A 26,015-nucleotide genomic window follows, 5' to 3' on the forward strand; every position below is an offset into this window, starting at 1 on the left:
TACCCTATCGCCCCTCCCCCCCAACCCCTGCTGATCTCCATCATCTCCCCATACAGCCCCATTACTGCCCTATCACTCCCCCCCCCCCGCTCATCTCCATCATCTCCCCATACAGCCCCATTACTGCCCTATCACTCCCCCCCCCCCCCCTGCTCATCTCTATTACCTCCCCATACAGCCCCATTACTGCCCTATCACTCCTTCCACCTCTCCATTACCTAACCATACAGCCCCATTACTGCCCTATCACTCCCCCCTCCTCTCCATTACCCCCCCCCCCCCCCGCTCCTTTCCCTCACTCCACCATGCAGCCTCATTACTTCCCTGTTACTCCTCCCTCCTGTCCATTACCCCCCCCCCCCCGCTCCTCTCCCTCACTCCACCATGCAGCCCCATTACTTCCCTATCACTCCCCCCAGCCCCTGCTCCTCTCCATCACCTCTCCATGCAGCCCCCATTACTGCCCTACTAGCCCCTCTCCTCTCCATCACCCCACCATGCTGCCCGATTACTGCCCTGTCACTCACTCTCACCTCCACTGCTCCTCTTCGTCACACCACCGAACTCCCACATTTACTACAGCTGCAACCCACTAACCTCTTCTTCACATCCATCCTATTAGTTCCCTCCACCTAGATCCTACAACCAATCCTTCCTTTCCCCCGTCCCCACCTGGCAGAGATCTGCCCTGAATAATGTTGGCACAAATGGGTTCTTAACAATGCAACAGACTGTGAAATGGTTGTGACACATCAGACATATCTGAATAACTCAATTATCAGCACTGTCAGTTCTCTGCCCTGTGTGTCACCTCATAATCCCCAGAAACGTTCTCACCATGCTAAGGAGATAAATAGTTCACTGTATTGTTGTCAGCTCCCCTCCCCTGTAATTCACCGAAACACCCCGATTCTCCATGTAATAGTGAACTTTATTTCACCCCTTACACAAGTGTGCCATAAAACTCCTGAATCAGAGGCGTCTGCTGTCCCCCTCAGGCACAGAGAAGATTAAACAAAACCGACCACGCAGCGTGCAGCTAATTAAATCTAGATACAAACACATGCCGCACATGAGGGGGGTGCAGGGGAGGTGAAATATATATCAGAATTTTGCAATGTGTAACAGGCCCTCTAAAAGTCCTCTAATTCTGACCTTCACCAACTCTACGGAATGCCCTCTAACGTAACTCCTTTCACCCTGTCCAATGTCCTTCATTCCTGATCTTCACCAGGTCTGTGAAAAACTCCGATATATCCCCTTTCATCTCATTCAAAGTCCTTTGCTCATGACCTTCACCAGGTTGGTGGAACACTCTCTAACATATCTCATTTCATCCTGTCCAAAGCCCTTCACTCCTGAGCTTCATCAGGTCTGTGGAACACTCTATAACATATCTCCATCATCCTGTCTAAAGTCCTTCACTCCTGACCTTCACCAGGTTCATGAAACACTCTTTAAGTTTGACATATCTTCATCATAATGCCCAAAGTCTTTCATTCCTGACCTTCACCAGGTCAATGGAGCACTCTGTAATATATCTACTTTCACCCTGTTGAAAGTCCATCACTCCTGACCTTCACCAGGTCAGTAGAACACTCTATAACATATCTCCTTTAACCCTAACTAAAGGCCTTCACTCCTGACATAACATTCACCAGGTCGGTGAAACACTATAACATATCTCCTTTAACCCTAACTAAAGGCCTTTACTCCTGACCATCATCAGGTCTGTGGAATACACTCTAACATATCTCCATCATCCTGTCTAAAGTCCTTCTCTCCTGAACGCCAACAGCTCTGTGGAACACTCTCTAACATATCCCCATCATCCTGTCCAGAGTCCTTCACTCCAGATCTTCACCAGGACTCTGGAACACTAATATATCATCTTTCACCATGTCTAAAGTCCTTCTCTCCTGACCTTCACCAGGTCTCTGGAACACTCCCTAAAATGTCTTCTTTTACTCTGTACAAAGTCCTTCACTTCTAACCTTTACCAGGTCTGTGGAAGAAATACATATAAAAAAAGCACATGCATCAGATTTAGATCAGAGAGGCGGTGTACAGCAAGGAAGGAAGATAATTTAGGGCAAATCCAGAATATATGTATGAGTGTTCCTTTCTCCTGACAATTCCTCCAGCACAACTGGGAAACTGCTGAATAAAATGTACTGTTTTTGAGGAGTATGATACCATGGCAGCCGAAACTCTGTATGAGTTGGGACTCATTTTTGTTTGGAGAAACGACCACAGGATGCAGCCTCTGGTATCAGCAGCACAGGAGATGGGTGATGAGGTGAACTGTGTCTTCAGCTTGTTAAATGCTACCTTAGGGTGACCACTGGTAAGCTTCACAGGAGAACTTACAATAGTGGAAAAGTTCCTTCACAAAATACTCTGAGCAATCGTGACTTCTAAAAGTTATGTTTGGCCACCTTGGCTTGAAGTTGTCTACATTGCACCTTCCTTATTAAATAAATAAATAAATAAATAAATAAATATAGTCCTCCTGTTCCCTGATGAATGGTATTAACTGTTCTCTGCTGAATACTTCCTCTTTATTAGTCCGTCTGGACATGGTCCGTTCTCGGCATGTCCTTTTCTATAACGAGGTATCTTCATGGGCATCAAGAATCTATATCATCTGCTATATCTCTCATCAAGCCTACTAATCTTGAGGGGAAGACATTTCCTGCACACAGCTGACTTCTTGTCACTTATCCACTTGACAGACATGGCAGGCCGTTAGTTGAATGGAGGAGAGATATGGGGAGCTAACTGGATGCTGCCCAGAAGCTGTGATGTCTATGGAATGGTCAGCAGACCTCAGTAAATAGGAATCTGGTTCTGCAACTCATGTAGATTTGCACAACAACAACATCGACTAAAAAACAACTTGAATAACTACAACAATATCAACAACAACTAAAACAACGGCTGCAACAACGACTAAAGAGAAAAACACTTCAATAACTACAACAGCTATAACAACAATTACAACAAAAACAACAATAACAATTACAGCAACAACTACAGCAGAAACAATTGCTCAAACTATAACGATTACAGCAACAACAATTACAATAACTACAGCACAGCAACAATAAGAACAACTACAGCAACATCAACTACAATGATAATAGTAATGATGATGATGATGGTAAATAAGGGCAGGAAGAGGTCCATTCTCTGTTCGGGGACTCTGCACAGAATACAGCACAAATTAGCACTTCAACCATGAAGTCATATTTGTCATTACAATGTGAATCAGAATGAGTATGTAATATGTCGCCTCTGCTCCCGGCTCAGGCTCTATTTGTTCTGCAGATAAATGAAAATGAACATCAAATGCAGAAGAACAGCCCCCCTCCCCCCCTGTGCCCACCAAATTCATACCGGGGCCAGAGAGCCCGACCTTTACTCTTAAGAAGCCTCCCTGGTGGGATATGTTCTGCGCTTTCATCTGACTTCAATCCAGCTGTCAGAAGATTCCCCCAAGACCCAATCCACCGAAATCTGAAGACGGAGAAACCGCAGACGATAGTCAACGTTCCACAATGCCTCGCTATCACACTCGTCGTGTCACATTATTTTACATTGTGACACTCAGGGGTGTCAGAGCTGGGACAGAGGATGTGGCCCATTCATTAGCGTAACACTCAAGGCAGGGGACACCTGGGGGAATCCCACGCGGTTTTGTGGTTTTCATACATGCAGAATCACAGCAGATGAGAAAGCTTATGTTAATCAATGGGCTGCGTATGTTTCCCATTGCTGACAGTCAGCTGACACATTTGGATAATGTACATTAAATCATAAGCAGAGACCCAGGTGCCCTCCCCCCCCCCCCCCCCCCCCCGGCTTCCTTCAGCTTGTAGATGGGCCTGGACGGTCCAAATTAGGCCAGTAATTTAAGATGAATACTCACCTGACGACATAGGAAGATGGATCCCAGCAATGTTCCCTGACCATGAGCGTTCTCCGATCCATCTTCCTACTGGCGGTAAACGCAATGGCACACGATGGGTGCAAACAGGAAACAGCACATATTTCAAAAGACATCCATCTAGCTAATATATCAATGTAAACTGTTTGTTTTGAGGCGCAAACAGGTAGTCAAGTGATCGCGATACTTTGTGCAGAGTCGTCGTGGGATCTTAAAGAGCCGGTCTGCCTTGCCGGTTGTTATCACCGCGCGTCGCCAAATGTACACGTAATTGTGCGCCTGTACCCACGTGAGATTTTAGGATAGCATAGCTCCTCAGCACACCAGCTTAACAGCTCACCTGCTGTAAACACAGTACTCTCTGGCTCCACCCCTCCTCCTATCCAGAACTCCTGTCTGGACCAAAAGCCCAGTGTGTACCACAATGGGGGAATGGGGAGGCCTCCCAGCATCTTCCCCCCGCATTCCAGAGTCCAGGCCTTAAGAAATCTGAGAGCAACGATAGGGATGGTCAAATACTAGTTGATGCAGGATTATGCTAATGTTGTATGCAGCCTTAACATGGACTAATCAAATGCATTTGAATTATTTTAAAGCTGCCTAATTTTGCATACACAATTTGCATAATTCCCCGTCAACTCAGAATTATTCGCATCTCATGAAGTTCCCTAAACAACAGCAACTGCAAGTTAGTCTAACCAATGGGCGCACTTTATCCTTGGCAGGGGCGTGACTATATGGGAGCAGCTCCTGTGACCGCAGGGGGGCCCAGAGCTGTAAGGGGGTCCCAACTGTTATTTCATTCCCTCTAATAAAAAGATCCGTCCTTTAGATCAGGTGTTTTGTGGCTTCATATTTTATGGGTGTGAAGATTATGATGGCCAGAATTGTCCGCTGACCTGGAGCTCTCCGCTGCGGGAAACAGAACAACTCTATGCTGGGTGTGATTCCAAATAACCAAAACATCTATCTCCCCTCCAGGACCAAACCCCTGAACATCTGTACTAAAGATTATAGCAAGGCCTAGACCATGGATTACTGAGCAAGGCCGGGACCATGGATTACAGAGCAAGGCCCGGACCATGGATTACACAGCAAGGCCAGGACAATGGATTACAGAGCAAGGCCAGGGCAATGGATTACAGAGCAAGGCCAGGACAATGGATTACAGAGCAAGGCCAGGGCAATGGATTACAGAGCAAGGCCAGGGCAATGGATTCCAGATCAAGGGCTGTACTATGGATTATAGAGCAAGGCCTGGACCATGGATCACAGAGCAAGGCCAGGACCATGGATTACAGAGCAAGGCCAGAACCATGGATTACAGAGCAAGGCCAGGACAATGGATTACAGAGCAAGGCCAGGACCATGGTTTACAGAGAAAGGCCAGGACCATGGATTACAGAGCAAGGCCAGGACAATGGATTACCAAGAAAAGCCAGAACAATGGATTACCGAGAAAAGCCAGAACAATGGATTACCGAGCAAGGCCACGACAAGGGATTCCTGATCAAGGGATGTACTATGGATTATAGAGCAAGGCCTGGACCATGGATTACAGAACAAGGGCTGTACTATGGATTATACAGCAAGGGCTGGACCATGGATTATAGAGCAAGGCCCAGACCATGGATTACAAAGCGAGGCCAGGACTATGGATTCCAGAGCAAGGGCTGTACTATGGATTCCAGAGCAAGGGCTGTACTATGGATTACAGAGCAAGGCCCGGACCATGGATTACAGAGCAAGGCCTGGACCATGGATTACAGAGCAAGGCCCAGACCATGGATTACAGAGCAAGGCCTGGACCATGGATTACAGAACAAGGTCTGGACCATGGATTACACAGCAAGGCCTGGGCCATGGATTACAGAACAAGGCCTGGAGCATGTATTACAGAGAAAGGCCAGGACAATGGATTACAGAGCAAGGTCAGGGCAATGGATTCCAGATCAAGGGCTGTACTATGGATTACAGAGCAAGGCCAGGACAATGGATTACAGAGCAAGGCCAGGGCAATGGATTCCAGATCAAGGGCTGTACTATGGATTATAGAGCAAGGCCAGGACCATGGATTATAGAGCAAGGCCAGGACCATGGATTACAGAGCAAGGCCAGGACCATGGATTATATAGCAAGGACCAGACCATAGATTATAGAGCAAGGCCTGGACCATGGATTATAGAGCAAGGCCCAGACCATGAATTATAAAGCAAGGCCCGCACCATGGATTATAGAGTTTGGCGATTCAGGTACATTTGCAGGGCAAGGATAGTTTAGGAAGTGGAGGTGCTTTACCATTAGTGATGGGAATTCCGGCTCTTCTTAGAGAATCGGCTCTTCTGAATCGGCTCCCATTAAAGAGCCGGCTCTTACGGCTCTGAATCGGCTCTTCATTAAATGTCACTAGACACCACTCAGAATCGGAGTAAAAGCCCCGCCCCCGTCTCCATGACTGCTTATCTGACTGGGGCAATCCCTCCTGCTACTGCTTTGCTCCCCCCCATACATCCGCCCCATACACTCCTACAAGCTGAAAGAGTAGGACTACATCTCCCAGCATGCCTCAGCGCCCTTTATCACAGAGCAAAGCAGAGCTGTGTGGGGCGGCTGAGGCATCGGCTCTTTTAAAACTGAGAACCGGTGTACACCGGCTCTTCTCGTTCGCAGCAAAGAGCCGGCTCTTAGAGCTCGTTCGCGAACGACCCATCACTACTTACCATTCCTGAGAAGCAGCTCCTGATCTTCATTCTCTTCATGATGGCACAGTACCCAACATCCTAAAGCAGGTGTGTTCCCTTGCTGCCTCCCATGCTGGTAACCGTTGGATACATGACCAGCTGGGCCCGATAAATCCAAGCCTCAGGCCAGCCACTCTTTCACCACTGACATATGTAACACCATATAATGCTCTGGTATTGTTATGTTATTGCTGCTGCCTTTAGAGGGCATAGTTCCTGGAACTATGGCAGAGAGGGAGGAGTGAGCAGAGACTTCTGGGAGCTTGAGGCGTGGCTGGTGTGTCTGGAGCCTCTCAGAGAGTTCTGGAGTGACTGGAGTTGATTTTCAGGCCTAAATCCATCAGACTGGCTGACATGTTGATTGCTGAGTGTGAAGAAGGGATCTTGTGACACAGATTTCGGCACACTGATCCTGGTGGGAGAATACAGCTGCCAGATCAGAACTGGGAGAACCTGTGAGGTTGGTGTAGTCTGGATTGTACAAGCCCTGTGGACTTCAGAAGGACCATTTCAGCTGGATTACAAAGATTGGATCTCAGTATCTCTTCTCAGAACTTCTGTCCTGAGAGTTCTGCACCTGCTGAGTGACTGTTATCAGGGATTGGTCCCTGCACCTCATGGTAGGAACTAACTTTTCAGTGATAGTGGGGCTGAGAGGTTTGGGAGTCATACCACTCCTCTTACAACAAACTGTGGACAATGTATGTCAGAACTGTTTTGCCGTAGCCTGCCATTCAGAACTTTAGCCTGGTTAACCTGTCCCCTCTCGACCTCAATGGCATCTATGCTGTTGCTAAATTGCATTTAGGGGACAACTTGCTGCTGCAATTTTCCTTACAAGGCACCCAACTGTGCACATAATGTTCTTTAAAGGGAACCAGATACAAACTAAAGAAAAGATTTTATACATACGCACGGATCGCTCCCACTCCGCCATCCACCGCTGCCCGCAACTACGAGAACCGGCTCCCGTCACTGACATCATCAGAGCCAGCTACACAGGAGAAGTGCGCCCTCTACGTATCTCTCCAGCGGCTGCTGGAGAGATATGCAAAGAGCGCACTTCTCCTACACTAGACTGGTTCCGACTGACGGAAGAGTGGGGAGCCGGTTCTTGTAGCTGCGGGCAGTGGTGGACGGCGGCGTGAGAGCAATCCGTGCGTATGGATCTGGAGGAAGCCCCAGGTATGTATAAAATCTTTTCTTTATTTTGTTTCTGGTTCTATTTAAAGGGGTATCCCAAGTGCAGAACTGCATTATAGCCCACTGGCCAGTCGGGAGTTAAATAAGGTTGCGTTGTTTGCATTTCCCTAGCAGCCGACTGTCCTACGCTGTCACCTCCGCTCCCTGCCCTTGTCCCGGTCTCCTCGCTCGGTGCGGAAGCTGACCCCGAGGTCGTCTGCACTGCGCATGCGTGAACCGCCGCTGTTAATAAAGGCCACGTTTTACGCGGCTTACTGCACAGACGCAGTAGTTCTACGCCTGCGCAGTAAGCCGCGTACAACATGGAGACCAGGCACGGAGACCGGGACAGTCGGCTCTAGGGGCTGGAGAAAGCCCCAGGTGAGTAAAGCTTTTTTTTTTAATATTTGCCTGATAACTCCTTTAAGTTACTCGTTTTGCTATGGTTGTCCGTCTTGCGCCAGTGTAGTGTACACTTCTTTAAAGTGACACTGGAGGAGCGCAGGAGGGTGCTACTTTGTATATACACATTTTATGCACTTTGAATGTGTGAAGCATATTTCTTTCACTTTTACTGTTATGACCTTGCTGAGTGTTTGATTAGTGCTATACTTCTTATTGCTTACTCTACCCCATTTTAGATCACGTTGGTCTGTGGGGACTAAACATATTGCATTGAGACTGATGTGTGCATAGTTTTGGGAAGCAGAGCGCTACTGGATACGGTAACAAGAGGCCCCATTATGGCCCATACACACGGGCTACAGCTGTTGCTGGAAACACATGGCGCATGCATGTTGTGGCGACAGGTCCTCCGTGTGTATGTTGCACGTGCAAGGAACTGTTGCTAATCAGAGCTGTCGCCAGGCGATTGACTTGGCCATTCGCCGGCAACAGCTGATGCAGGAACCCTCGCTAGTCTCAAGTCGGTGCGGTCGTGTGTATGCTAGTCTTTAGCAACTCTTGTTAGTCCGACAGTTCATTGAACCTGTGACAGAAGTTGCTGAGCAACAGTTTCCGCTATGTTGCAGACAGGATGTCGCTTGTATACAACTGTCATTGCTGGAGACTTTCAACTGTTGCTTGTCTCCATGCAACTGTGTGTATGTACATTCACTAGTAATCTAGTCTGACTCGCTACACATGGATGCATGCTGAGAGGTCACGACCAGTGCGGACTAGCTCAGACAATGCTCCCCCTTCCACAGCCACCCTCCGAGGCCAGGTGCACCTCAACTGCTGGGGTGCTGGGAGAAATCCCCATCAACAGTGGAGCACTCATGCAGGAACCTCAACATACAGTTCTCAGGAACCACTAGCCCTCCCTCCGGCTGGTCTCTGGAGCATATTATACTACATTCCAGGTCCCTGGACACTCCAGGTGGGCATTGCTTTTCTCAAGCTTTGGCAGTGGCCCTTCAGACCGGTCATCCTCTTCTACACCAAGGGTTTTATCTAACAGGAAGAAGGCTCATCAGGTGCAGATCAGTGGCTGGCTTCTCACCATTTTGGATACCACAAGAAGTTGTTGCCCACTCTGAGATTAATCCCACTGAGAGATGACTCCACAGTGCCCCATTCCTGGCCTCAGGCGTGAAGAGACCTTCCTTGTAATTTCCACCATGAAAAGGTGATCTGACCAGCCAGTCACACAATAAACATATTCTGGTGGTCCAGATGTCTAACCCTCTGCTCTGGGATAGGGCTTACCGGCTGTCTCCCTTTCTTTTGTTTTGTTGGGTTCGACAGGTCAGAGCTCCTGCAAAGGTGTCAAGATCAAAAGATGCTGAGACAATCAATGTCTTAATTCAGCGCGTTGTCACGTCTTTGTGTGCTTTGAGGGCCCTTTTGGGTTTCTACCTCAAACATGCTGGAGAAAATATAGGAGTACGGGATTCTCTCATTGCTTCTGCCAGATGAAAAAAAAAGGAGTAGAATCAATGCTACAGTCTTATTACACATATGTTTTAAGATCAGCTTCAGGCCTTTGTAATTCTTGCCAGCATGATAGACAGCGAACACTCTGAAGATTGCATGGCACTTTTCTGCTATGTTCATGTGACCAGTAAGGATCATCATGTGTATGAGAGTCTCGCCTGGCTCGTTTACAACGAGCAGTTCCAGCAGAGGAAAGCGATTCGTCCGTCCATTGAGTTAGATCACAAGGATGTCATCCTCAGGATGACGCTAATGACACCAGTGAGAGGGCTGTCACAATCCAGAGTGGGGTCAGCAGCATGGTCTCCCCAGGGCAGCTATCCGGAGAGCCGAAGGGAGTTAAATGCAATTTAATGAAGGGTCGTGTTGCTTTGGATCCTCTTGTTGGTTCAAGCACGAGTGCTGGAGGTGTCTTGCGTCCAACGCTTCAAGCAAAACAAGAATTGAAATGCAGAGTTTGCAAGCAAGAGGGATGACACCGGTGAGAATAAAAAAGATCAGCCCATACCTCAGTTGACATAACAATCGAGCAGTGACAGATGAAGCCTCTGATTCCTCGGTTGGTGGTACCTCTGCTTGGCCAGCAGCCTGGAAAGTTCCAACTTGTTCATCACCTGTCTTATGCCAATGGTGCTTTAGTGAATGACTGCATAGACCTTGTTCTCTGCTCCGTCATGCCCATGCCTCTTCCTGCCATCTTCAAAACATTTCGCTCGGGGGAGTGTTAATGGACAAAATCTATATGGAGTTAGGGTTTGAGCTACTATCAGTCCACCTGGATAGCTTTTACTTACTGTCTTTTCATGGTACAACACTGAAGATATGACACTTTAATGCAATATAAAGTAGTCAGTGTACAGCTTTTATAACTATAGATTTTCTGTCCCATCAAAATAACACACAGCCATTAATGTCTAAACTGCTGGCAACAAAAGTGAGTACACCCCTAGGTGGCGAATGTCGAAATTCTGCCCAACTGAGACATTTTCCCTCCCTGAGGGCATGTTACTGGTTAGCGTTACAAGGTGTCAGGTGTGAATGGGGAGCAGGTGTGTTATATATGGTGTTATTGCTGGTGCTGGCACCAGACTGGCCAATTACTGCCGCCCACAGCTTCTATGACCTATCAGATGTCACTGCTACTGAATGAGAACGGGGATGTGTGGATGAGGAGTGTAGTGTGTGTGTGCTAGGAGGAGGACAGGGGAGTGAAGAGGAGGCAGGCGCCAGGGGGCCCAAACTGTTAGTCCAAATGCCTCCCCCCCCCACTACATTTTTCAGCCTGAATCACGTGATTTAGGTGGCTTCGTGGTAGAACCGGCCCTGGGCCAGTGAGAGAGCATGTGCACACGCCCGCAGGAGCACCCGAAGTGTGAGAGCCGTCACAGTAGCAATGGTCGGGTGAGAGCCGTCACAGTAGTAATGGTCGGGTGAGATCATGACAAAACCAGCGGCGTCCTGTGAGGCTCTAGTGAACTCCATGTCCAAGAGTGTTAAGGCGGGGCTGCAAAATAATGGTGGGCACACAAAATATAGGCACTTTCTGCAGAATGTTGACAGTCTTCACTTAGGGGTGTACTCACTTTTGTTGCCAGCAGTTTAGACATTAAAGGATTCCCAAGTTGAAAATAAGCTAATGAAATTTGAATTGTAATTGTATCTATCCTCCTTCTTCTAAAAATGACTTTTTAAGATATTCCACCGTTTTATTTTATATTTAAATCTAATGTTTAAGTTTTTACTGTTTAATGTTTTTGCTCAATGACACATTCATTGAACTATGCCAGAGCTAAAACCTATGAGCTATTGACTCCTTTTATCTCTTTCCTGCTCACAGAAACCATTTTCTGCTAGGAAAGTGTTTTATGGCTATAATTTCTTATCAGTGAGTCACTGTAGTCTGACCCAGTGCTGAGATACAGTGGTGTAGCAATAAGGGGCGCAGAGGTTGCGACCGCATCAGGGCCCTTGGACCAGAGGGCCCTGAGGAGCCTTACCTCAACCGCAGTATTAGCTCTCTATTGGTCCTGTGCTGGTTATAATCACTTCTATAGATGTTTTAAATAGCAGTAATCATTAATAAACTCTTCCCCATCCCCTTCTTGCACCTCTGACACTGTGGTTGTCCTTGGCAGGTTTTGGTGTGCTGCATCAATTATGTATAGAGTGCTTGGGGGGCCCCAATGTAAATCTAGCACCGGGGCCCATAGCTCTTTAGCTACGCTACTGCTCAGACAGGAACTGCCACTTACATACCTGATGTTTAACTCTTTCAGGCAGAGGGGAAAAATGAACACAGTATAGTTATTTGTGCGCTAGGCACTGTACATACACATGACTATCTCATCATGTCACAAGCCACCTCGGGTATCCTTTAATGACTGTGTTTTTACACTGTTATACAAGCTGTACACTGAATGCTTTACATTTCATCAAAGTGTCATATACTCAGTGTTGTCCCATGAAAAAATATAATCAAATATTGACAACAGTGTAGAGGTGTCCTCATCTCTGAGAGATACTGTAGATAGTTATGCCAGCGCTGGTTCCTCTGAGGAGATACTGTAGATAGAGTTATGCCAGTGCTGGTTCCTCTGAGGAGATACTGTAGATAGAGTTATGCCAGTGCTGGTTCCTCCGAGGAGATACTGTAGATAGAGTTATGCCAGTGCTGGTTCCTCTGAGGAGATACTGTAGATAGTTATGCCAGTGCTGGTTCCTCTGAGGAGATACTGTAGATAGAGTTATGCCAGTGCTGGTTCCTCCGAGAAGATACTGTAGATAGAGTTATGCCAGCGCTGGTTCCTCTGAGGAGACACTGTAGATAGAGTTATGCCAGTGCTGGTTCCTCTGAGGAGACACTGTAGATAGAGTTATGCCAGTGCTGGTTCCTCTGAGGAGACACTGTAGATAGAGTTATGCCAGTGCTGGTTCCTCTTAGGAAATACTGTAGATAGAGTTATGCCAGTGCTGGTTCCTCTGAGGAGATACTGTAGATAGAGTTATGCCAGTGCTGGTTCCTCTGAGGAGATACTGTAGATAGAGTTATGCCAGTGCTGGTTCCTCTGAGGAGATACTGTAGATAGTTATGCCAGTGCTGGTTCCTCTGAGGAGATACTGTAGATAGTTATGACAGTGCTGGTTCCTCTGAGGAGATACTGTAGATAGTTATGCCAGTGCTGGTTCCTCTTAGGAGATACTGTAGATAGAGTTATGCCAGTGCTGGTTCCTCTGAGTTCTCAGATATGAGGATCTTCCCTCTCATGTGGAGAAACCATTACAACAAACAGCAGAGAATGAAGTAGAGTCCCCCACATACAACCATTAGATGACATTAGTGTCACCTGCCGGCCGCTACAATTGGCCCAATTTGCTATCTGTCACTTGATGAGATGTGAGTAGCAGGCCACAGCCTGTGCCTCCTGTAGGATCTCATGGCTGGTTCAGTGACAGAGGAGCAGCTCAGCTTTCGAGAGAGATAACAGAACATTAACGCTTTTAATATTCAACAGTCAGGAATTGTAATGGGAAGTTAGAAGTATGGCCGTGCGCCTCACAATCGCACACTTTAATGAAGAACGCCGGGGACGGGAAGGGCTGCTTAGCATCTGAATGCGTTTAATATCCTTGCAGATAAAGGTGTCGGGATAGGACAAAGCGCAGACTACTCCTTCAGCTCCCGTCGTGTCAGGGACGTACTTATTCCAATTCCACAACGTTCCTCCTCATTGAGACAACATTGTGATAAGATAATTCTGTAAAGTAGATAGCAGCCGGTGTGAATGCGGGATAATGGCCGGGGAGACAGAGGCTTGGTCACAGATCCCAACCAAAATTAATGCATTCACACGAGTATTAATCACCGCGAGAGACAAGGCAATACGGCAACGAATGCTGAGGACACCGCCATTGTGTTCTTCAGTGATTCCAGCTCTGCCAGGCTAATGCCATCCACACTCTGCCAAGCTAATGCCATCCACACTGTGCCAGGCTAATGCCATCCTCACTCTGCCAAGCTAATGCCATCCACATTGTGCCAGGCTAATGCCATCCTCACTCTGCCAAGCTAATGCCATCCACATTCTGCCAGGCTAATGCCATCCACACTCTGCGAAGCTAATGCCATCCACATTGTGCCAGGCTAATGCCATCCTCACTCTGCCAAGCTAATGATGCCAAAACTCTGCTAGGCTAATGCCAATCACACTGTGCCAAGCTAATGCTGCCCACACTCTGCCAGGTTAATGCTATCCAGACAGTGCAAGGCTCATGCCATCTACACTCTGCCAGTCTAATGCCATCCACACTCTGTCACTATAATGCCATCCACACAGTGCCAGGCTAATGCTGCCCACACTCTGCCAAGCTAATGCTGCTCACACTCTGCCAGGTTAATGCTGCCCACACTCTGCCAGGCTGACGCTGCCCACACTCTGCCAGGCTAATGCTGCCCACACTCTGCCAGACTAATGCTGCCCACACTCTGCCAGACTAATGCTGCCCACACTCTGCCAGGCTAAATCTGCCCACACTCTGCCAAGTTAATGCCATCCACACCCTAAAAAGCTAATGCCCGGATTCTGCCAGGTTAATGCTGCCCACACTCTGCCAGGCTGATGCCCTCCGCACTCTGCCAGGCTGATGCCCTCCACACTCTGCCAGGCTAATGCTGCCCACATTGTGCCAAGCTAATGCTGCATACACTCAATCAGGATTATGCTGCTCACACTCTGCCAAGCTCATGCCATCCATACTTTGCCAGGCTACTGTCAACCACACTGTGCTAGACTATTGCCATCCACGCTCTGCCAGGCTAATTCCATCCATACTCTGCTAGGCTAATGCCATCCCTACTCTGCCAGGCTAATGCTTCCCCGCTCTGCTAATGCCATTCACACTCTGCCATGCTAATGCCATCCACACTCTGCCAAGCTCATGCCATCCACACTTTGCTAGGCTAATGCTGCCCAGTCAGTCCTCTGAGGACTGAAGGGGAAAAGCAGGTTGGGTATATGCTGATTGTGCGCCACTGTCCTCGGTACGATGTCCTCCTTCTTGGGGTTCTGCAAGTGGCCACCCTACAGACGACACAGCCAGCCAGAGGCACGGAGGCAGCCACAGCCAGCAGTGTGTGAATGCCGCCGCCAGCGGCTAGACACAGCCAGAGAGGCAGAGCCCACTGTCTACACCCTCCACCCAGGTGATGCGTGTCTCCAATCTGCTGCATTTGTGGGGAAATCTGCTGCCGATAAGATTGCATTTGTTGGGAAATCTGCTGCCGATAAGATCGCATTTGTGGGGAAATCTTCTGCCGATAAGATCGCATTTGTGGGGAAATCTGAAATCTTCTGCGAATCTGATTGCATTTTGTGGTCGGCCCTCCACCATGTGGACTATTGTGCACCACTGTCCTCGGTACGATGTCCTCCTTTTCAGGGTGTGATGTCCTCCTTTTTGGGGTCCTGCAAGTGGCCACCCTACCAATATATGTAGCCAGGGGTATATGTCCCCAGTATATGTAGGCAGGGGAAGGAGAGCCCTAAGGTGAGGGAAGGAGGGGGGAGATGTCCCCCCTTCCCCACTGTGCCCACCGCTCTCCCTCTTCTCTGCGCTGCTCCCCTCCTGCTCACAGGGCGCCAATCTATGCTATGCTGAGTACTCTTCTTCGGGAGGCTGCGCCTTCATGCCCCGCCCATGTGACGTCACGGGTGGCAGTGGCAGATGGCACTGGGGGATTGGCTCCTTTTACTGTCCAGATAGTTCCCCATTAGGTCCGCTCTTCAGAAGAGCGTTCATTGGGTAGAGAGTTGTAGCATGTGGTTGGCTACATTGAGAGAAGGCTGACTATAAAATGAGGTTGTCTCTGTAATGTGTTTAGTGTGTCATGAACTTGAAAAGGAGCTATGCTCCGAAACGTCGTTGTATATTCCATGACTATCTATATATATAAAATCGGATGTATGTGTGTGTGTGTGTGTATGTGTGTGTGTGTGTGTATGTGCCGCGATCACGCAAAAACGGCTTGACCGATTTGAACGAAACTTGGTACACAGATCCCTTACTACCTGGGATGATATGTTCTGGGGGTCTCGCGGCCACCCTGCACACCTGGGCGGAGCTACAAACAGCAAATCAGATTCCACCCATTCAAGTCAATGGAAAAAATGTAAAAGGCTGCCATTCTCACAGTAATCAAGCCAGAGTCCCCACACATGGCACAGTTGGTCACTTGGTGACCGAGGTTACAAATCCAGGAAAAGTGGGCGGAGCATAAAACAGCCAATCAAATTTCAGCCGTTCATTTTAAATGGGAAAATGTAAACTGCAGCCATTCTTAGACTGGTAATCGCAGGGTTTTCAAACTTGGCACACTTGGTCACTGGGTGAATGTGATTAAGATTCAAGAAAATGGGTGGAGCCTACAACAGCCAATCAAAATTCACCTGTTGATTTTCAAGGGAAATATTTAAACTGCTGCTATTCTTACACTTTTAATGGTAGAGGCTTCAAACTTGCTACAGTCGGTCATTGGGTGACTGGGGTCCACATTCACTAAAGGGGCGGGGCCACATACAGCCAATCAGATTTCCTTGGTGGATAAACTGCTTCCATTCACACATTTTTGATGCCAGGAACCTGACAGCTCAGAAACTTGGTCATTGAGTGACTGTGCGTCAAGGTTACAAAAAGTGGGCGGAGCCAAAACAACTTTTACTGGGAAAATATAAACTGCAGCCATTCTTACACCATTAATGGCAGAGTTCTCAAACTTTGCACAGTTGGTCATTGGGTGACAGTCTAAGATTTTGGAAGGTGGGTGGAGCCTACAACAGCCAATCAAAATTCACCTTTTGATTTTCAAAGGGAATATTTCATCTGCTACCATTCTCTTATACTGGTAAAAGCAGATGCCTCAAACCTGGTACAGGTGGTCACTGGGTGACTAGGGTCCAAATTCAGGAAGGGGGCGGAGCCACAAACAGCCAGATGTGTTTATTTTTCAATTGGAATATACAAAGTATTGATACCAAGGACCCCAAAGCTGATGAACTTGATAATCGAGTGACTGTATGTCAAGGTTAGAAAAAGTGGGCGGTGCCAACAACTTCATTTTTTACATTGCAGGGTTCCCACACTTTACACAATTGGCCACTGGGTGACTGGGATGAATATTCAGAAATGTGGGTGGAGCCTACAACCGCCAATCAAAATGTACCTATTGATTTTCAAGGGGAATATTCACATTGCTACCATTCTTTCACTGTTAGTGGCAGAGGCCTCAAACCTGATACAGTCAGTCACTGGGTAACTGGGGTCCAAATTCACTAAAGGGGTGGAGCCACAAACAGCCAATCAGATTTGTTAGATTGATTTCAGCCGTTATTGGCAGGGTTCTCAAACGTGGCACAGTTGGCCACTGGGTGACTGGGACTAATATTCAGAAAAGTGGGTGGAGCCTACAGCAGCCAATCAAAATTCACCTTTTGACTTTCAAGGGGAATATTTACATTGCTGCCATTCATGCACTCTTAATGGTAGAGGCCTAACATCTGCTACAGTCAGTCACTGGGAGACTGGGGTTTAAATTCTGAAGGGAGCGGGCCAAAACCAGCCAATCAGATTTGTTTAATTTCGATGGCAAAATGCAACTTATTGATGCCAAAGACCCCAAAGCTCATAAACTTGGTCATTAAGTGACTGTATGTCAAGATTAGAAATAGTGGGCGGAGCCAAAAACAACTAACTTTTTACATGGGGAAATGTAAACTGCAGCTTTCCTCACTGAGGCGCTACACCTGCTATTGCTGGAATTCTGTTTTGTCCCCACGTTTATTGCCTGATGAAGCGGTCTTGGCCTGCGCAACGCGTTGCACTTTTGGGGTACTATATAATAAATGTGATTGCTACTTTTCAGACAGTCTTTCGTGTTTGCTTTATGGAGGGAAGTCCACCACTTCCTCCTAGCAAATTTTAAAAATTGTATCCACTTTTATTCTGCTGCCGCCTCTGTTCTCCTACTGCAGCTTTTCTTACACTGTTAATGGCAGGGTTCTCAAACTTCACACAGTTGGTCACTGGGTGACTAGGATTAATATTCGGAAAAGTAGGTGGAGCCTACAAGAGCCAATCAGAATTCACCTATTGATTTTCAAGGGGAATATTGAAACTGCAGCCATTCTCACACTATTAATAGCAGAGGCCTCAAACCTGCTACAATCGGTCGTTAAGTGTTTGGGGTTCAAATTCAGTAAAAGGGCAGAGCCAAAAACAGCCAGATTTCTTTGCTGGATAAACTGCTTCCATTAGCACAATTTTGATGCCAGGAACCCAAAAGCTCACAAACTTGGTCATTGAGTAGTAAATATTCAGAAAAGTGGGTGGAGCCTAAAAATGCCAATCAAAAATCACATGTCACTTTTCAAGGAGAATATTAAAATTGCTGCCATTCTTTCACTGTTAATGGCACAAGCCTCAAACCTGGTACAGTCGGTCATTGGGTCACTGGGGTTCAAATTCAGAAAAGGGGACAGAGCCACAAACAGTTTCATTTCTTGGGAAAATACAAATTGATGCCAAGGACCCCAAAGCTCACAAACTTGGTCACTGAGTAGTGACTTTGTGTCCAGGTTACAAAAAGTGGGCGGAACCAAAACCAAATTTCACTGGGAAAGTGTAAACTGCAGCCCTTCTTACACTGTTTATTTCAGGGTTCCCAATCTTTGCCCAGATGGTCACTGAGTGACTGAGATTAATATTCAGGGAAGTGGGTGGAGCCTATAATGGCCAATCAAAATTCACCTGTTGATTTTCAAGTGGAATACTTAAATTGCTGCCATTTTTACACTGCTAATAGCAGATGCCTCAAACCTGCTACAGTTGGTCATTGGGTGACTGGGGTTCAAATGCTGGAGAGAGGCGGAGCCACAAACGGCCTATCTGATTTGTTTAATTTCTATGGGAATATACAAATTATTGATGCCAAGGACCCCAAAGCTCACAAACTTGGTCTTTGAGTGTTTGTGCGTTAGGGTTAGAAACTGGGCGGAGCCAACACCAGTCAAATACATTCTCGGGCAATGCCGGGTCATCAGTGGGTGGAGACAATTACAACTTTCACTGGGAAAATGTAAACTGCAGCCATTCTGTTAATGGCAGGGTTTTTAAACTTTGCACAGTTGGTCACTGGGTAAATGGGATTAATATTCAGAAAAGTGGGTGGAGCCTACACAAGTGAATCAAACTTCACATGTTGCTTTTCAAGGAGAATATTAAAATTGCTGCCATTCTTGAACTGTTAATGGCACAAGCCTCAAACCTGGTACAGTTGGTCATTGGGTCACTGAGGTTCAAATTCAGAAAAAGGGACAGAGCCACAAACAGTGAATCAGATTTGTTTCATTTCATGGGAAAATACAAATTATTGATGCCAAGGACCCCAAAACTCACAAACTTGGGCATTGATTAGTGTCTTTGTGTCCAGGTTACAAAAAGTGAGCAGAGCCAAAAACAAATTTCACTGGGAAAGTGTAAACTGCAGCCCTTCTCAGGGCCCGTTTCCACTATTGCGAATCTGCATGCGTTTCCTGCATGCAGATTTGCACAGCCAATACAAGTGGATGGGCCTGTTTCCACTTGTCAGTTTTCCTGAGCGTTTTTCTGTGCAGGATTTTTCTGCACGGCAGAGCCCTCAGAATTCGCCTGCGTGTGGAATGCATGCGAATCGCCGTCAATGTATTTAATAGGGAAATCGCCTGCGGCTTTGGTATGCAAATTTTCATGCGAATTCGCATGGAAATCAATGGAAAAGCACACCGGCACTGCCATGGTTAAATTCGCATACAGCGTCATCCATGCGAATTTTCATGCAAATTCGCACGAAAATTCGCAAACAACCGCATGCGAAATTCGCATCCGCATGCGAATTTTTACCGCGGCGATTCGCACCGCACAAGTGGAAACGGGCCCTTACACTGTTTATGTCAGGGTTCCCAATCTTTGCCCAGATGGTCACGGAGTGACTGAGATTAATATTCAGGGAAGTGGGTGGAGCCTATAATGGCCAATCAAAATTCACCTGTTGATTTTCAAGTGGAATATTTAAATTGCTGCCATTTTTACACTGTTAATAGCAGATGCCTCAAACCTGCTACAGTTGGTCATTGGGTGACTGGGGTTCAAATGCTGGAGAGGGGTGGAGCCACAAACAGCCAATCAGATTTGTTTCATTTCAATTCAGATTATTGATACTAAAGACCGTAAAGCTCACATACTTGGTCAGTGAGTAATTGTATGTTAGGGTTAGAAAAAGTAGGCGGAGCCAACATCAGCCAAATACATACACGGGCAACGCCGGGCAATCAGCTAGTACTACAATAAAGTAAAAGAGCAACATATGGATGGTGCCGACTACGTTTCTCAAGTGCTCCTGGAGTGGTGATCCTATAGTCGGGCACATCGTTCTTTCCACTACAGATGGTGTGCATGACCACAAACTCAGAACGTATAATTTCTACTGATATGATACTGTTGTGTCATCTGTAGGGAGATAAGTCAACCCTTACACCCCCCCCCCCCCCCCCTCAAAAACAAAAGCATTCAAATATTTTATTCTTGATTCACTCCTCTGTATTTACAAAATAACCGATTATCCACCCTGGTGGATGGGTACCATTTTTCCTACGGAGAGCGACTGTTTAGCCTGAGTGGGGACAGTGGTTGCTAGTGGAAGCAACCCACCTTTGTGGGTAATTTTCATTGATTTTCCCTTGCATTTACACATAAACATTACTGCACCATTTGGGGTTCTTGATTCTTCCCTTTTGTCTGAACATTCCTCAGAGATCACCTGGCAGAACTAAACAGGTCACCACCAGTGATACATTTCAGAATGTAAATCAGGAAGAGGAAAGATTTTACAATGGGCAAACACTGACTAAATAATCTATAAATGAGTATTGTAAACAATAAGCAATTGTATTCATTATGTTATTTTCACTGCCGTTCCTCTTTAAGTCTTCAGTCAGGAATCATTGTACGCTCATAAGATGAAATTGCCTGGCGTCTCTGTTGGCCGTCACATTCATTATGCGAATACTCAGAGGTAACGGTGGCGAATACTCCAAACTGCGCCACAATGATTAAGTCAGTGGGTAATGGACAATCCTGCGTTTAATATCCGGCATGGTGCGGCGGATGACATGGCTACGTGACCAAAGTGCGGAGCGCGGGTATGAGGCTGGGAATTACGCCGAGCAGAACGTGAGCGACAGGCGGAGGAGAGAGGGGCTCGTCTCATCACACAACGAGGAGAGGAATAATCAGCCTCTCTGTGCAGCCCGCGGGGGCGGGGGGGGGGGGCAGATATCACCACTGCCAGCATCGGAGGAAAAGGAGCATTGCGGGGGGGCAGATATCACCGCTGCCAGCATCAGAGGAAAAGGGGCTTCGCGGGGTAGGGGGGCAGATATCACCACTGCCAGCATCAGAGGAAAAGGGGCTTCGCGGGGTAGGGGGGCAGATATCACCGCTGCCAGCATCAGAGGAAAAGGGGCTTCGCGGGGTAGGGGGGCAGATATCACCGCTGCCAGCATCAGAGGAAAAGGGGCTTCGCGGGGTAGGGGGGCAGATATCACCGCTGCCAGCGTCAGAGGAAAAGGGGCTTCGCGGGGTAGGCGGGCAGATATCACCGCTGCCGGCATCAGAGGAAAAGGGGCTTCGCGGGGTAGGGGGGCAGATATCACCGCTGCCGGCATCAGAGGAAAAGGGGCTTCGCGGGGTAGGGGGGCAGATATCACCACTGCCAGCATCAGAGGAAAAGGGGCTTCGCGGGGTAGGGGGGCAGATATCACCACTGCCAGCGTCAGAGGAAAAGGGGTTTCGCGGGGTAGGGGGGCAGATATCACCGCTGCCAGCGTCAGAGGAAAAGGGGCTTCGCGGGGTAGGGGGGCAGATATCACCGCTGCCAGCGTCAGAGGAAAAGGGGTTTCGCGGGGTAGGGGGGCAGATATCACCGCTGCCAGCGTCAGAGGAAAAGGGGCTTCGCGGGGTAGGGGGGCAGATATCACCGCTGCCAGCGTCAGAGGAAAAGGGGTTTCGCGGGGTAGGGGGGCAGATATCACTGCTGCCAGCGTCAGAGGAAAAGGGGTTTCGTGGGGTAGGGGGGCAGATATCACCGCTGCCAGCGTCAGAGGAAAAGGGGCTTCGCGGGGTAGGGGGGCAGATATCACCGCTGCCAGCGTCAGAGGAAAAGGGGCTTCGCGGGGTAGGGGGGCAGATATCACCGCTGCCAGCGTCAGAGGAAAAGGGGCTTCGCGGGGTAGGGGGGCAGATATCACCGCTGCCAGCGTCAGAGGAAAAGGGGCTTTGCGGGGTAGGGGGGCAGATATCACAGCTGCCGGCATCAGAGGAAGAGGGGCATCACAGGGGGGGGGGGCAGATATCACAACTAACAACACCAGAGGAAAGAGGGCATCAGGGGAGTAGTCATCAACGCTACCAATATTTAGAGGAAAGGGGGCATCGCCGGGTGGAGGCAGACATTACCGCCCACCACATTTAGAGGAAAGGGGGCATGGAGGGGGGGAGATATCACCACTAACATAAGAGGGGAATCGGGAGGGGGGACAGATATAACCGCTCCCCACATCAGAGGAAAGAAGGGCATCGGAGGAGGGCTGGGCAGATATCACCGCTCCCCACATTCAGAGGAAAGGGGGCATTGCTGAGGGGGTGCAGACATCACCGCTCCCCACATTAGAGGGTAGAGGGGAATCGGTAGGGGGAGGGTATAGCACCACTCCCCACATCAGAGGAAAGGGGGCCTCTCTGAGGGGGGGGAAGACTTCAATGCTCAGAGGAAAGGGGGCATTGCTGGGGGGTAAATATCACCGCTCCCCACATCAGGCTGCAGCCATCACCACTACTAACATCGTGGGGGGGGGGGGTCAGATGGTGATCACAGCTCCTCACATTGGGGCGGAATCACCGCTTGGAATCTGCACACTTCTATAGAAAGATTAAAGATAAACGGCCAAAATACTTCATACCTGAAAGAGGGACTGTTCCTCCAAAAGTGGGACTGTTGGGAGCTATGATACTTTTCCGTAGAGATCCCAGATAGAGAGCGTAAAGGTCACCGGCAGCTTTTGGCAGCTCAAGAGTCCACTAAACACACTGCGCCCAAACACCACAGAAAACCAAACAGGTGACACGATTCTGAAGAAGTGTGCAGTGCTAACCTGGGTCATATCAGAATATAGTGAGGATCGTTGATAAATGACTTGAAGGACAACTGAAGTAAAAGGAATATGGAGGCTGCCATATTTATTTCCTTTTTTAACATATTTCTCTTTTTAAACAATACCAATTGCCTGGCAGCCCTGCTGATCTATTTGGCTGCAACACTTGAGACAAGCATGCAGCTATTGTAGTCAGATCTGACAATAATGTCAGAAACACCTCATATGCTGCATGCTTGTTCTGGGGCTATGGCAGAAAGTATTAGAGGCAGAGGATAGCCAGGCAACTGGTATTGCTAAAAGGAAATAAATATGGCAGCCCCCATATCCCTCTAACTTCTGTTGTCTTTTAACCTAAATTTAGACTTCAGAGGAATAATTCTGTACTGGAGGCAGTTTTGGAAGGACTTCGCTACAGATATAAAACTCTGTACACGCTTGATTAAAGTCGGCTACGGTGGCAGATAACGACCGCTGATAATCCGGCGTGCCTGTGTATGGTAGTCCCTGACCCTCCTGCAAGCAATCAGCTGGTACTAGCAGTGGGAGACATATGGGAGCTTTCATCTTTCTTCCCTTTCATTAGGCTATGACAATGGCTCCTATGATAAAACATATACTTTTTTTGAAGGTGTGACTGCTGGCTGCATGCTTGTTCCAGGAGTAACTCTGCTGGCTGCATGTTTGTTTCACGTGTGGCGCTGCTGGTTGCAAGCTTGTTCCAGGAGTGATTCTGCTGGCTGCATGTTTGTTTCAGGTGTGACTCCTCTGGCTGCGTGCTTGTTCCAGGTGTGACTGTTGGTTGCATGTTTGTTCCAGGTGTGACTGCTGGTTGCATGTTTGTTCCAGGTGTGACTCCGCTGGCTGCATGCTTGTTCCAGGTCTGACTGTTGGTTGCATGCTTGTTCCAGGTGTGACTGCTGGCTGCATGTTTGTTCCAGGTGTGACTCCGCTGGCTGCATGCTTGTTCCAAGTGTGACTGTTGGTTGCATGCTTGTTCCAGGTGTGACTCCGCTGGCTGCATGCTTGTTCCAGGTGTGACTGTTGGTTGCATGCTTGTTCCAGGTGTGACTCCGCTGGCTGCAAGCTTGTTCCAGTTGTGACTCCGCTGGCTGCATGCTTGTTCCAGGAGTGACTCTGCTGGCTGCATGTTAGTTTCAGGTGTGACTCGGCTGGCTGCATGCTTGTTCCAAGTGTGACTACTCTGGCTGCGTGCTTGTTCCAGGAGTGACTGCTGGTTGCGTGCTTGTTCCAGGTGTGACTCCGCTGGCTGCATGCTTTGTTCCAGGTGTGTCTCCGCTGGCTGCATGCTTGTTCCAGGTGTGACTGCTGGTTGCATGCTTGTTCCAGGTGTGACTCCGCTGGCTGCATGCTTGTTCCAGGAGTGACTCTTCTGGCTGCATGTTTGTTCCAGGTGTGACTCCGCTGGCTACATGCTTGTTCCAGAAGTGACTCTGCTGGTTGCATGTTTGTTTCAGGAGTGACTGCTGGCTGCATGCTTGTTCCAGGAGTGACTGCTGGCTGCATGCTTGCTCCAGGTGTGTCTCTGCTGGCTGCATGCTTGTTTCAGGAGTGACTCTGCTGGCTGCATGTTTGTTCCAGGTGTGACTCCGCTGGCTGCATGCTTGCTCTAGGTGTGACTGCTGGCTGCATGCTTGTTCCAGGTGTGACTCCGCTGGCTGCATGTTTGTTCCAGGTCTGACTCAGCTGGCTGCATGTTTGTTCCAGGAGTGACTCTGCTGGCTGCATGTTTGTTCCAGGTTTGACTCCGCTGGCTGCATGCTTGTTCCAGGTGTGACTGTTGGCTGTATGCTTGTTCCAGAAGTGACTCTGCTGGCTGTATGCTTGTTCCAGGTGTGACTCCGCTGGCTGCATGCGTGCTCCAGGTGTGACTGCTGGCTGCATGCTTGTTCCAGGTCTGACTCCGTTGGCTGCGTGCTGGTTCCAGGTGTGACTGCTGGCTGCATGCTTGTTCCAGGTGTGACTACTGGTTGCATGCTTGTTCCAGGTGTGACTCCGCTGGCTGCATGGTTTGTTCCAGGTGTGACTGCTGGTTGCATGCTTGTTCCAGGTTCGACTCCGCTGGCTGCATGCTTTGTTCCAGGTGTGACTGCTGGTTGCATGCTTGTCCCAGGTGTGACTCCGCTGGCTACATGCTTGTTCCAGGTGTGACTCTGCTAGCTGCATGTTTGTTTCAGGTGTTACTGCCGGCTGCATGCTTGTTCCAGGAGTTACTGCTGGCTGCATGCTTGCTCCAAGTGTGTCTCTGCTGGCTGCATGCTTGTTCCAAGTGTGACTGCTGGTTGCATGCTTGTTTCAGGTGTGACTCCGCTGGCTGCAAGCTTGTTTCAGGTGTGACTCCGCTGGCTGCATGCTTGTTCCAGGTGTGGCTCTGCTGGTTGCATGCTTGTTCCAGGAGTGACTCTGCTGGCTGCATGTTTGTTTCAGGTGTGACTACTCTGGCTGCGTGCTTGTTCCAGGAGTGACTGCTGGTTGCGTGCTTTTTCCAGGTGTGACTCCGTTGGCTGCATGCTTTGTTCCAGGTGTGATTCTGCTGGCTGCATGCTTGTTCCAGGTGTGACTGCTGGTTGCATGCTTGTTCCAGGTGTGACTCCGCTGGCTGCATGCTTGTTCCAGGTGTGACTCCGCTGGCTGCATGCTTTGTTCCAGGTGTGACTCCGCTGGCTGTATGCTTGTTCCAGGTGTGACTGCTGGTTGCATGCTTGTTCCAGGTGTGACTCCGCTGGCTGCATGCTTGTTCCAGGTCTGACACCGCTGGCTACATGCTTGTTCCAGAAGTGACTCTGCTGGTTGCATGTTTGTTTCAGGAGTGACTGCTGGCTGCATGCTTGCTCCAGGTGTGTCTCTGCTGGCTGCATGCTTGTTCCAGGAGTGACTCTGCTGGCTGCATGTTTGTTCCAGGTGTGACTCCGCTGGCTGCATGCTTGCTCCAGGTGTGACTGTTGG

At 48.5% G+C, this 26,015-nt stretch overlaps 1 protein-coding gene across 1 annotated transcript in view; it reads left to right on the plus strand.

Moving 5' to 3' along the window:
- The first annotated feature begins 7,066 nt into the window (after window positions 1-7,066).
- EPHA8 (EPH receptor A8) overlaps window positions 7,067-26,015 on the plus strand; it is a 156,480-nt gene continuing 137,531 nt past the window's right edge. Inside the window, exon 1 of the mRNA XM_068241559.1 lies at window positions 7,067-7,310. The gene's annotated coding sequence lies outside the window, so the exon portion shown is untranslated. The remainder of the gene's footprint in view (window positions 7,311-26,015) is intronic.

This window comes from Hyperolius riggenbachi, chromosome 6 (assembly GCF_040937935.1).
Source record: "Hyperolius riggenbachi isolate aHypRig1 chromosome 6, aHypRig1.pri, whole genome shotgun sequence".
Classification (NCBI taxonomy): Eukaryota; Metazoa; Chordata; class Amphibia; order Anura; family Hyperoliidae; genus Hyperolius; species Hyperolius riggenbachi.